This window comes from Balaenoptera musculus, chromosome 8 (assembly GCF_009873245.2).
Source record: "Balaenoptera musculus isolate JJ_BM4_2016_0621 chromosome 8, mBalMus1.pri.v3, whole genome shotgun sequence".
Taxonomy (NCBI): Eukaryota; Metazoa; Chordata; class Mammalia; order Artiodactyla; family Balaenopteridae; genus Balaenoptera; species Balaenoptera musculus.
Window position 1 is genome coordinate 43239128 of NC_045792.1, and position 13406 is coordinate 43252533.

The window sequence follows — 13406 nt, forward strand, 5'->3', positions numbered from 1 at the left end:
GAATCATCATTGCTGTCTCTTGGATACTAGGATGAATAAGACCATCTTTGCCCTCAAGAAGGTTACAGCCTATGGTGGAAAATGAGCAAGAACATTCATTGTTAGTGTAGTAAGTTCTATTGGAATAACATACCCAGGTATCATTTGACAATAATTATTAATATCAATTTGAGTGTTTGGTATTAGATTCTTGATGTGTGATTTTAATCCTCATAATAATCCTATAAGATATAAGTAAAATTAGGCCCATCTAATAGACAAGGAAACCAAGAATTAGAAAGGGCAAGTAAATTGCCAAAGGGCACGTCAATAGTCAAGATTCAAACCTAAGTTCATGATTCCAAATTCTCTTGTATTATTGAAAAACCAGCACTGTTGTGACTTGTGTAATTTTTTTAAATTGAGGTCTAATTGACATATAACATTATATTAGTTTCACATGTATAGCGTAATGATTCAATGTTTGTATACACTGAAAAATGATCACCACAATAATTCTAGTTAACGCCTGTCACCTTAACATAGTTAAAAAATTTTTTTTCTTATGATGAGAACTTTTAAGGTCTGCTTTCTTAGCAACTTTCAAATGTGCAATACAGTATTGTTAACTAGAGCCATGACACTGCAGTATATCCCCATGAGTTACTTATTTTATAACTGGAAGTTTGTACCTTTTGACCCCCTTCACCCATTTCTCCCAGCCCCACCCTCTGCCTGTGGCAACTACCAATCTGTTCTCTGTATCTATGAGCTTGGTTTGAAAACTAGCATTGTTGATTAGAGTATTATAACTCCCCAAATAAACTTTGAAATATAGGTCCCTAATTCCTTAGAGTTTCTCGGGGAAAGTAACAAATCCATTACATTTCTCCTGTGCCCTTTTTTTGCAATTGGGCCATAGTTTTTCTTTGCCTGGCCCTGCACTGTCCAGTTGGTATGTCAACCATATTATTGCCGTGGCACATTGAGAAAAAGTAATGTTTTCCCGGCATAATGCATACACAGATGGCTGCAAGTGTCTGGCTCATGCTCTGCCCAAGGCTGAGAGGATCCGTATCTCAAGATGAGCCAACCAGCATACCTTAGGGTGACCACTTTCACTTCTGAAAGTGCCATTAATAATTATGCCAGGACAACAGGCTTAAATCCAGTCATGCTGGGCAAACCAAGACTGTGGAGACACTAATTATGCAACAGCAGTTAGAAATTCTGGTCTGTATTGTTTGTTATTAGTAGAAGGAAAACAAAAGTTTCCAATGAAAATACTCCTGTGTCAAAAGCAAACACTAGAAATTCTCCCTGAATTAAAACCAGTGTCTCTGGTAGTAGCTCGTTTGTATAGTTACCTTTGTTTGAAAGGTTCATGGACATAGTAACTAACTGTGCAATTTGGGAATTACATAACTGCTGCTCCCATTTATAAAGCTCCCAGATATAACTTCATAACATTAAAAATATTTTCAAGCTGAATTTCATTTAGTCTTTTAAAATCTGTTAAAAAGGAACATGTATCCTGTAGTATAGCTTGATGTTAAAGAAGATTAGAGACTAAAATCATGACAAGATGCCCCCCACCTTTTAGTTTCCACACACCTGCAGTAAAATACCACAAGGCGTTCTGTACAAGTCTCTCATGTAGCTCTCCTCTTGTTGACATGCCTCGTATGATATGCCTCTATACTCCCATATCAGTATAGACGACAGATCACTACACGTGAAATTAAAAAACAGTGATTCTTGCTTTACCAGTTATAGGCATTGTGAAATATCTGAGGCTCAGTCTTTTTGTGAAAAAAGAAAAGACGTGAAAGAACTTAACATATATTAAACCTCTTCTATATGTTATACATGCCCCTAAATTTCATCAGGTTTCATCAACATTTAAGTATTTGTTGAATACCTCCTGGATGTAAGGCACTGGGGCTTCCCGAGAAAGACACCATTCCTGACTTCAACTTAGTTCTGGAGGTTGGACCTGCAGGGTCTATTCAACTCTTAACTCTGCCTGTGACAAGGCTGAGACCTAGATGTGCACCCTAATGGTATTGAACTGTCTGAAAGAGCCATCAATAACGAAATCTGGATCTGAACACAAGAAGCAGCATTTTATAGACCTGACTATTCTCTTAGCAGACATGAAATTTTTTCACAACTTGAACTTGAAATTGCAGGCTCATATCCAGACATAATATCTGGGATTCATATTCTCTCTTTCTCTAGTGGCTTTCTCTTTTTAAAATCCTGGATTCCACAATCAATTTATTTAGGTAGCTTAATGGGCCAGAATTTAGTTTGATCTGTCCAGTACATTTATTTCCTAGATGAACAGACAGATTTGGAGGCTACACGACAAGACTGCACAGCCTCAACATGGGAGCCTTGGGACAGGGGCCAGAGGTTTTCCAGTACTCTTGTTAAACTGTGCTGCCTCATTCTCGGTATACTGATGATAAATAATTTTGCATCCTGATGGAATGACTACTGATACCATGAAAGGACCACTCCAGCTTTGTCATGGTGTATTATATCGTTGCCATGCAAGGGGATTTAATGACAGAGGATCAGAAAATTATACAGTTTCCCCATCCGTTGTCATCCTGCAGAGAAACATGCCTGAGTGGGCCAACTGAAGGCACCACAAAAAATGCTAGCAAAGCAGGACCCTGCCTTCTTCACACTCACATATTTGTAAGAAAATAATTGGAAAGGAAAGCAGGGAACATCAACTCCACTATGTAATTACAGAGGCTTCTTGTTTGAGGAAATAGCCTTGTTGGAAAGGGGACCTCCAGAGTGAAGCTACAGGAATCAGCTTGTTCTGTCTTTGAGCTGACTCAGACCTGTACACCTAGCTTCTTGCAAAGCGATGCCGAGCAAGAGACAGAGAGAAAATAAGCCTCCAGGGCCATCAGAACTTATCTTTCTTCACCTGTGTAAGGTCGGGTAGACATAAAATCAATTTGCACGTGAAAACACAAAATCCCTGGAAAAGTTAGTCTGTGAATCCAAAATTAAAGCAAATTTCATATTATTACTCGGGATGGGCGGATTTCAGGAAAGTTTTGTTTTGGTTTTGGTTTTCAAAATCCCTTGTTTGTTTTTCTGTGTACTTGAGGTGGGCTTTATTTCTTGCAGAATGTTAGAACTGTAAGAGTCTTTAGAAATCATAGTGTTCAGTCCCTTTGATTGTGGCTAAGAGAGGTGAAGAGGTTTTTCTAGGGGCATAAATAGAGTGACCACAATTTATTGTCTAAATCAGTACAACTTTGAGAGTGCTCAAACGTATTATCACTCTGGGAGAACAGGCATGAAGGGAAATATCACAGGAAAACTAGGCCGCATGGTCACTCTAGGCGTAAAAGTAATTAATAATTGTGTCTTTTGAGTTTGGTTATCAGTTTTGCAAGTGTACCCCCCTCTGGACTGTGGGTTAGAGCCTGTGGCTGGATGTACGTGTTGTGTGTCAGCAGGATGGAGAATGGCATTACCCCAGGCTATATCACCTGCACAGTCTGACATTTTGACATTATGACTTTGCAGATTTGAGAATAGGGTGAAAAAATGATGAACTGTTTTCCAGTTATAAACTAGGGGAAAAACAAGAAGCACACACGGATGGGTGTTCGTGCTAGTGTGAAGCTGCAGCTCAGTGTATACCCAGGGGCTGCCTCCATACCCAGGATATTGGGCGTGGGGGGAGCAGACACATTTCAGACCCTGTTTACCTGTCAAAGGGAAGGAGGCCCCAACCTACTTCCAGATTCTTCTTGGCTCAGGGTCCAGAGAACTAAGACAGGACTAAGAATAGCCTCTGGGCAGGCTACTATTACAGACTGCTGTGTGGAAATAAAGCTGGCAGGGATGAATAGAGACAGGTAAGAAGTGACATGGAACAAAATAAAAGTTTTACCCATGCGAAATCAAACAAGTTAATGGACATGGAAAATGTTTATCCTGAGCACTTGTTTTATTTCATTTTCCGGCAAAATGAAATGCTGGCAAAACTACATTTTCAGGCTAAGTTTACTGCCACTGCCCATAGAGAGCCAAGGAAGCTGAGAGATTTCATTTCACTGTTAAAGTAACAGTTATTTTTGGGCAAATGCAGGAAAAGCCCATGAGACAAGGGTGAGAATGTGGTGAACATCAACATTTTTAAAAAATATGACTAAATTTAATATATTTCTTAGCGTTATATAATGAGATGATTTCATTAGAGTGAATAACTCGTGTTATAAAAGCAGTGATAGATTAAGATAGGTTTACTTTGAATGTGCACATTGAATGTAGAATCTCAAAAATATGAGACCAGTTTATGAGTATATTATAGAATTCATTTATTTTCATATATTGTTATCTTATTAAATGTGAATTTAGTGAACCTAGACTCCATCTACGATGTCACTCTCTGATCATCCAGCACAGCCATCTGGTTCCCAAACGCTATCAATTACAACTCTGGAATCTGTTTCCAATTTTCTGTACACATCATCAGTCACAGGCTCTTTAAAAATGCCTAACTTGCTGCCTTTATTTAGCACCTACTATACCAAGTAGTGTGGGTTTTTTTAAGAAAAATGATACAGAAAACTTTCGTTTTAGGTTTCTAGCCTTAAAAGAAATGATCCAAATAGTCTCAAATTTAAATCAGGTTCACATGCTGAGGAAATGCAACTGTGGGAGCCTTTTATTTCACAAAGGAAGTTGGGAGATAAAGACTACTTTGGTCAACTTATTCTGTAACCTAGTGTTTCTTAAATGTCAGTCACGATTGTTTCATTTATCAGAAATAGTTTTTCATATCCATGAAAAACTACCTATACTAGAAGTTCTTTGTTGTTTCTGAATCAATCACTTCTATATTGAAATAAGTTTTTTAGAAGGATAATTTGCTTTACTTCTATAAATGGAAGAATGCAGTAATTTTAATAAACATAACTTAACCATAAAAAAATGCAGAGCTGTTGAAATAAAAATATCCATCAGTAAGTACCTAAAATCATCTTGTATATTCCCAGTGGTCTTTACACCACACTTTAGTAAACATTATTCACTCACCGTCTTAGAAATGCAGAGCACACAGGCATCAGAAGACTTGGCTGATTTAGAATGTGCAGGAAACCTGTAAGGTAGGGGTAGGGTTGGTTATAGGCACTCTTTTTTCTGTACTTTTCTTCACTACTGCATTTTGTTCTTACAGAAGCCAATTGCCTTCTCTAAAGCTTATTAATTCCCTTGAGCTTCTCCAGAACCATGAACATTTGCAATAGTAAAATCTACTCGGGTTCCTGAGAAGCTTCTCTGCTATTATGTAACACAGACAAGCAGAGAAAACATCTGCAGTCCTTTGGGGTCAACTCCCAGAAATCTTAATATCTAACCACAAAAGCTTTGCTATTTCCAGCTTTTTCATTTTCACTTGTTAATGTGTCTAAAACTACCATAGTATATAGATGGCAGCATTGCTCATTTCTCTGAAAAGAGAAACATCTCACAGTTAGAAATTTGCTGGGCTCTCAAGGTATGCCATGTATGACAACACCTAGCCTCCAAGATGCTTAAATTGCAAACAGAGAAGACTGAGGGTCAGAAAATGTGGGTTCCAGCCCTCACAATATATGGAATCTCAGTTTCTACACATACATACACACACACACACACACACACACATACGCGCGTGTGTGTGTGTGTGTGTAATGGGAAAAAGTATTCCTCATCTCAAAGTGTATAATTTTATGAGGCTTTCCAGAACCTTCAGGAACAGATGGGAGACATATATATGTTTTCATTATTCAATGACAGACTTTTATTTACATCTATTATGTTTAAGATACTGTTCTAGATGCTGGGGATGCACAGCTAAGGAGAATGTGGTTCCTGCTTTCAAAGACCTTACAATATAATGAAGAAAATAATGTATAAATACCCAGAGAAATGACACACAATAATACAAAGTTTGCTTGATCCTATAGAAACTAAAAATTTTTCATCTGCCATTACATCTATTATTGCTAAATAGCTTTATTGGGCCATCCCTATGAAATCTATTTGGCAAGATCAGTAAATTGTACTAAAATTAAAATGTTCAGGAAATTCAGAAAAAAAAAAAAAGAGAGAGAAAATGCACTTAAGTAATCACAGCTTTGAAAGGATTCTTTGACAAGAATCCTAATCTAAGGCATCTCTGATGTCACCCAGTCCTAGAAAACTACCACTAGGACAGGCCTTCCAGGTTCTCTGGGGTGGAGTGAGCTCTATCTGCTTAGATACAGAGGAATGGTCGGGGACAGTCAAGGGGATAGAATGAGACTTTGTGTTCTGAGGCCAACAAAGTTTTGAATGGGGAGGAATACTTTTGACCCTTAATCGGAGATCCCTTCATCTTTCTCCGTGGATTCCCTCCCATTCTGAATATTTTTCTCTTCAAATAATAGTCTCTCAATAGCAGGAAAAGGAACTTTGGTGTCAGACATTTCTTAAATGTATAACCCCGTTCTCTGAATTCATGTTTCCTCATCTGAAAAATAAGGTGATTGTATCTACTTTGACAGACTATTATAAAGATGAAACAAGGTAATACTGACAAAGTGCTTAGAACCCAGCATGGTACATAGTAGACATTCAGTAAATGTCAGTTCTTCCCCAGAGCCAGTGTTGGAGATTATATTGTATTTTGCAAATAGCGTGGATTTCTTTCTTTTTATATATTTATAACACCTATTCGTAACTACACTCTACTTATTCTTATTGTACATGTGGTCATTGGTTCATTCATTTGAAAAGTATTGATGGATGTGTCCATGGAATAGATTCTTGGGATTTAGAGATTAATGGAACAGAACCCTGCCCTCAGCGAGCTTGCAGTCAAACAGGAGAGACATACGTGTCAACAAGTGGTTTGAATACAACTCGGTAAGTGCTGTTATGGCAGCGTGTATAGTGTGTGCTAGAGCGCAGAGGAAGGAGTGCTCACATTTGGTGGCAGGCGGGGATGTTTCAAAGAGTGAATGGATGAATACTGATTGTGTCAGTCAATGAAGGAGGAACTAGGATGCTATCCAAGAGAACCTGGACAAATCTTACTTTTGGTCTCATTTTTGTGAGGTGTCTAACAACAAGGGCCTTGATTCAGTGGTCCTAGGTCAGTTTAGACTGAAGCTGGGACATAACGGGACATATCACCCCGTTCACAGTCTAGAAGATATACATGCTGGCAGCTGTTGGGGAAGTCAGCAAAGTCATACACACACACACACACACACACACACACACACACACACACACACACACACACACACTATTTATGTATTTACACTGAAGTATAGTTGATTTACAGTGTTGTGTTAGTTTCAGGTGTACAGCAAAGTGATTCAGGTATACATATACATATATATGTTCCTTTTCAGATTCTTTTCCATTATATGTGATTACAAGATACTGAATATAGCTCCCTTGTAGGCCCTTGTTGTTTTATCTATTTTATATATAGTAGTGTGTATATGTTAATCCCAAACTCCTAATATAAGCCCTTAAATTATCAAGGCTGAAAAAAAAGGAGGCTGTGATTATTTCAATAGAAAACTCAAGTAAATCTGACCTTGCTTAATACTGTTCAGCACTGATCACTCAGTTAATCTCAGTAAACTTAGGTCAGGTGGCTATTCCATGCCAGGCACTGAAGACAGAGCAGTGAACAAGACAGTTTCGTCACTGATGTCACTCCCAGTCTCAAGGGAAGATAAGAAGATAAAGAAAAATATTCCAGTGATGTTGGTGTAATTTGGTAAAGGATATTCAGTCTCATTTGTTAAATGTTTGTCGAACATTTGCACCATGATATAGGGCTACACAGAGTGACGTGGCAGCACAGAGATACACCTAGCCTCAGCTGGGGGTTCATAGAAGGCTTCCTGGGGAAGATTACACCCAAGTTGTATCAAGAAGAATGACAGGTGATTTGCCAGGCAGTGAGGCTCTTTCAAGCAGTAAAAGAAGACTGTGCAATGTCACAAGGCTGTAAAACAACATAGCGCCTGTGAGGAATAGCAAGCAGTTCAGTCCAGCATTACTGGATCATCACACATAAGGCAGGTGATGAGGCCGGAGAAGTAGCATGAGTGAGGTCATGAAGAACCTTGTACATGGGGCTATGTGTGTCTGATAAAGGACTTTGTCAACTTTCTGGAGCCATTTAAAAGATGGCAATTTTTCTGGATAACAGAAGTTTCTGTTTCCAGTATTGCACTGATAAAGATTTTCTTTTTAATTTATAGTTACTATCTGGAAGTGTAATATTTATATCAATATGTTTGTTATCCATTCATGTACTCAATACATGTTTATTGGTTTCCTGCAATGCCCAATCACTGCGACGGCTTCTGAGAATAAAGCAGAGAGTAAAATACATGCGATCCTACCCTTCTGAGACATACTGTCTAGAGAGGAAGATAAATTCAAATAGATTACTATGAAATAACAATTATGAGACATACTGTGAAGAGGAAGTATGGGGTATTAGGAAGCCAGTAACTTTAGAGCCCAATGTGAGCAGAGTGCCAGGGAAGGTTTCCTGGGAAAAGGTCAGTCTGGTGGAGACCTGAAGAATGAATATGATTTCAGTAGGTGAAGATGGAGTGAAGGGGCAGACAGGTGAATGAGGAGAGCACGGAGGATGTTTAGGGCAGTGAAACTATTCTGTAAGATACTATAATGGTGGGCACATGTCATTATACACATGTCAAAACTCATAGGATGTACAATACAAAGCCTGAAGTTTAATGTAAACTTTAGTGGACTTTAGTCAATAATAATGTATCAATACTGGTTCATCAGTTGTAACAAATACACTACACTAATGCAATATGTTAATAATAAGGGAAACCAGGGGTGCAGGGAGGGGGATATATGGGAACTCTGTACTTTCTGATAAATTTTTCCATAAACCTGAAACGGCTCTAAAAAATAGCTATTAATTTAAAAATATAAATAAATAATGGCAGAGCCACAAAATGCTAGAAAGCCCAAACTAAACAATTCTGTCATACGGCAAACAATGGGAAATTTCTGGCTTTTTGCCCAGGGATCTCCCTTGTCCCAGTGCAGAGAGATTCATTGTGCTTGTTCCTCCCGGACAAATGTGAGAGATTTAGGAAGTAGAAGCAGCTGCACTGAGAGTTCTGCATGTTATGGCCTCTGAAAAATACAAAAGCTACCATGAAGTGATTCCTCACACTTCTGGGTTTTCCTTCTCGACGCTTAGAGATGTGACCAAAAGACGGTCACAGCAAGGGCCCGGAGCAGGATCGAGCAGTGTCAAAAAGCTCGGCAGGTTCCCCAGGAAGCTATAAGTGTTGCAGGTAGATGCTACATCAGGCCCTCAAGGCCCTCTGTGGCAGTACCAACTCAAATGATCACAATTTTACAGGAGCGGCTTATTAATATCATTCTGCTATTCCATACCTCTCCCCGCCAAAAAAGGCCAAAACCAGAGAAAGGTATAAACACAATGTCAAATATGGGTACGAGCTAAAAGCACAAGTGCTAATTGTTAGCGATTCTCAGGCATGCCGCATAATCTTGACTAAATGTGGACCAAGAGAATATTCAGTTATTTGATGTTTTCTTCTAATTGCTTTGCTAACTGATTCAGAAATGTGAATTGACCCAATACTCAGGGACGGGCCATGTGTTCAGCTTGTGATAATTAGGTATCACCAGTCACGCATTCACACCTTACATCCCCAGTCTGTTTTTCTGGAAAGAAATTAGGAAGCAATGAGGTGTGTCTTCATAAAAGTGAACAGTCTTTCAAATTTGCATCTACTATTGTGAAGAACAAAAGTTGTCTTTTCCTATGTCAGTTTCTTTTCACATATTTGATAATCTTGGTACAATAGGACAGTCTTGTCTACATTAACCATGGAAGCATAAAATTTTCATTACAGAGAGAGACTTCATAGGTGCTCTGCATTCATTTCCAACAAACTGTCAGTGGCTGGACGTCAGTCACAAACTGTTCAGTTACTTAGGTGGCCCACGATAAAGCTGGGTATGCGCATGTGTAACAGTATGATTCTCGTTTGGAATAATTGCTGATATTTATCTTAAAAGTATAAGTATACATCATTAACGCCAATTACAATGAAAGATAATGCTACAACTATGTTAAACTACATTCTTATAGTTGCTAATTTGCACTAAACATGTTTTTCTGAGTTAGGAAGAGAGCTCCCACTTTTGAACAGTTCCTAGTTCTATATTCCTCAGTTAATAAAATCAGGAAAATATGAAACAATGCATTATTATGTTCAGATTCCCAAATGTTGCTGAGGTGGCCGTAATGATCAGATGCTGTAATGATCAGAAAGGTCCGTGGACCTGTCTCAACCCCATGTTCACACCAAAAAAAGTTCAGTTCCTACAAAGAAGGAAAGTTAGTTGCTCTTTCCATGACAGAAATACTATTATAGCTAACTGTTGCTGAGCTCGCTTCTGTGTCGCAGGGCATGATGCTAAATGTCTTACGTGTATTCTCTCATTTAACCTTCCACAATCCTATATTCAAGTTCTATTATTACCAAATTTATAGCTGAGGAGAAAAAGTTTCAAAAAGGTTAAATAATGTACTTAAGGTCAGGCAGGAAGTAAAATGGCAATGCCAGGATTTGAACCCACATATTAAAATGCTACATCATAGCTATCCTATATTAACCACTGTGTATTTGTTCTACCTTATGGAAAAACACATCTGAGGTTTCATAGGCATTACTGAAAATTTGTCGCTCTTGATAGGGACTGGTTTTGAGCCCAGAATGATTTTAAGCTCAACATGGAACATCCCACCAACCACACATACACACACACACACACACACACACACACACACTCCACACACACACACACACACACACCCTAGTAATGATTGTCCTACAGAAACTGCATGAGTCTGAGTCCATAGAATGGTCTTCAGATAGGGCACAAAACAATTTTTCAGAGAGGTTAAACAGAAAGTTGCTCTCCAACATTCTTTTTAACTTTTTCTAAAATGTGTTGACTTCAGTTTGGATACACTGGATATGTCTCATTACAGGGAAGAGAATGCCCAGTGGTCTTTTATAGCAGCCAGTCTGGTTTTATTAACTAAAAACGGGAAAGGTCTGAGCAAGCAATAGGTCATGTTAGCTTCATATTGCCGAAAGGAGAGAAGGGGGTCAGCGAATGTTCTAAAACAAATGTATCTTTTGTTATTGCTCCCAATCTGTTGCCCAGGCTGTCATGTCAGTAAGGTACCTTGGTTAGTTACCTCAGGGTCTGTTTCTCATTCCCTTTATCCTGGTGGACTGCAGGGAGGAAGCCTAGTGCTCTAAAAGGGGCTTTGTTGAGATCGTACCCTGTCGAGGATGGGTATCTGGTTATACCTGCGTTAAGTATATTTCAAGCTAAAACTCTTTTGGCCAGGATTCGCGGGGTATGACTTTACAGCCTTCTTCACCCAGCTGATTGTGTGAGAGGCAGGGTCTAAGCAATTTTTTAAGGTGAATGGCAGGCTGTTGGGCAGATATTCCCTCAAGTACCTTGTATGAGAGGCCTGGGAGTGGCCTCTTAGTAGGTCATCTACATTTAATGAAAGGATGCTCACCCTTCCCTTTACTTAATTGCCCGCTAGGGACAGCTAAGATTCTGATGAGGTCTGCACTCATCCGTCAATATAAAATACTCCCACTCAAACCTCTTTCCAGGGTAGGATCTTGAGTTCACTGCCACTCATTGGTTGTCAAAACAATATTCAAGAAAAAGGCTTAGATTTGGTACAGCAGAGCCATGCTACTCTTCCCACCTCCTGTGGATCTCTCCGTAATTTTGTACATGGCATTCATTTATTCCACAAAAATCAACTGGATACCTCCTGTATACCAGGGCCTGTTGTAGGCTCTAGGGATATAGCAGTGAATAAAACAGACTCATATCTCTGTCTTCATACAGCTGATATCCTAGTAAGGAGAGACAAGCAATAAAGAGATAAGTAATGTGTATACTAGGTTAGATAGTAGTAGGTACTAAGGAGAAAAATATAACAGGGAAGGGACAGAGAGTGATGGACAAAGGATGGTATGAGGCCATTTTACACAGGGGGGCCAGGCATGCTTTACTGCATAGGGGCATTGGAATAACAACTGGAAGCAAATGAGGAGTTTGGTCAAACGTCACCTTCTGGGTGAGGTCTTTTCCAGAGTCTGTGAGTTACCTGAGAAAGGAGTCCTGTGCATGTTCAGTCATTACAGGATGTACAGTGTGAGTTAGGTCTTTAGAGTAAAATGTCAAGCAGACCTTGTGCTCTCCCTCACATAAGAGCATGGAAAACAGTCATAAGTAAATAATTGCAATGCACTGAAATATGTAGAGATAGAGGCAAAAAAAAAAAAAAAAAGCTAAATGGAAAACAGGAAGATAGAGAAGCAAACTGGGCCCAGGGGAAATATGGATACAAGAAGGCTTTAGGAAAGAGGTGATATTTGAGCAGAGGAGTAAAAGATAACACCCAATAATAACAACTAATCTTTTCCTTTCTGTCAGAGAAAATTTCAACAAAACATCTTTTCTCATCTTTATATTTCAAATTACCTAGGTAGTATATGAATACACTTCCACTGTAAAACTTCCAAACAGAAACACATATAGAGTAAATGTGAAAGCTACACACCACTCTTCCAGTTCCGCTGGCTTTAAAGCCTGGACCTAACCACTCTGTTATGCTGAAAATGGAGGGAGAAGTAGGTAAAAGAAGACCTTTTATTTACTCAAAAATATGTATTGAAGGCTTACTGCATAGTAAGCACTGTGTTGGGTAATTGAATACCAGTGTAAGACAACATGACCCTTGCCCTCAAAATGGTTACGCTTTAGTGATTCCAGGCAAATGGAACCCCATGTACCGGCATTGACTTAGGAAGAAATATGGCACCCTCAAGTGGTTTGATAAAACCAGAGAGTAGAATACATCTCAGAGAGAGTTTTAGGGATTAAGTCTTGAAAGATACCCAGAGGCTAGATTATAAATCTGGAAAGAAGATAGCTAAGGTCTAGGTTATACAGGATCTTGTATGGTATCTAAGGCATTTGGATTTTAAAAATACTTTCTGTGAGGAGCCTTTAGAAATTATAAGTAGAAGAGTGATACGATTGCATGTTCATTGTTCTTTTGCCTAAATAAAAGCCTTCTCAATATTTTGATAAATTTCCTTATAATCTTTCTAATACGTTAATAGATTTTATTTTAATTAGTAACATATAATTATCCTTCCGACTATAAATAGTTATTATAGAAATTATGGGAAAACACAGAGAAGTATTGGGCAGAACACAAAATACATCTGTAATTCAACCGCACAGACAAAAATGCTAACACA

General features: G+C 38.7%; 1 protein-coding gene and 1 long non-coding RNA gene across 5 annotated transcripts in view; one reads left to right on the forward strand and one right to left on the reverse strand.

Annotated features, from left to right (window-relative positions):
• The window catches only part of GRM5 (glutamate metabotropic receptor 5), a 531669-nt gene that overhangs the window by 300967 nt on the left and 217296 nt on the right, over positions 1 to 13406 (forward strand). The gene's annotated exons all lie outside the window — the stretch shown is intronic.
• Positions 1 to 13406, reverse strand: part of LOC118899394 — a 104750-nt gene that overhangs the window by 15196 nt on the left and 76148 nt on the right. Inside the window, exon 5 of the long non-coding RNA XR_005020939.1 lies at positions 5059 to 5122. This is a non-coding gene — a long non-coding RNA (uncharacterized LOC118899394). The remainder of the gene's footprint in view (positions 1 to 5058; positions 5123 to 13406) is intronic.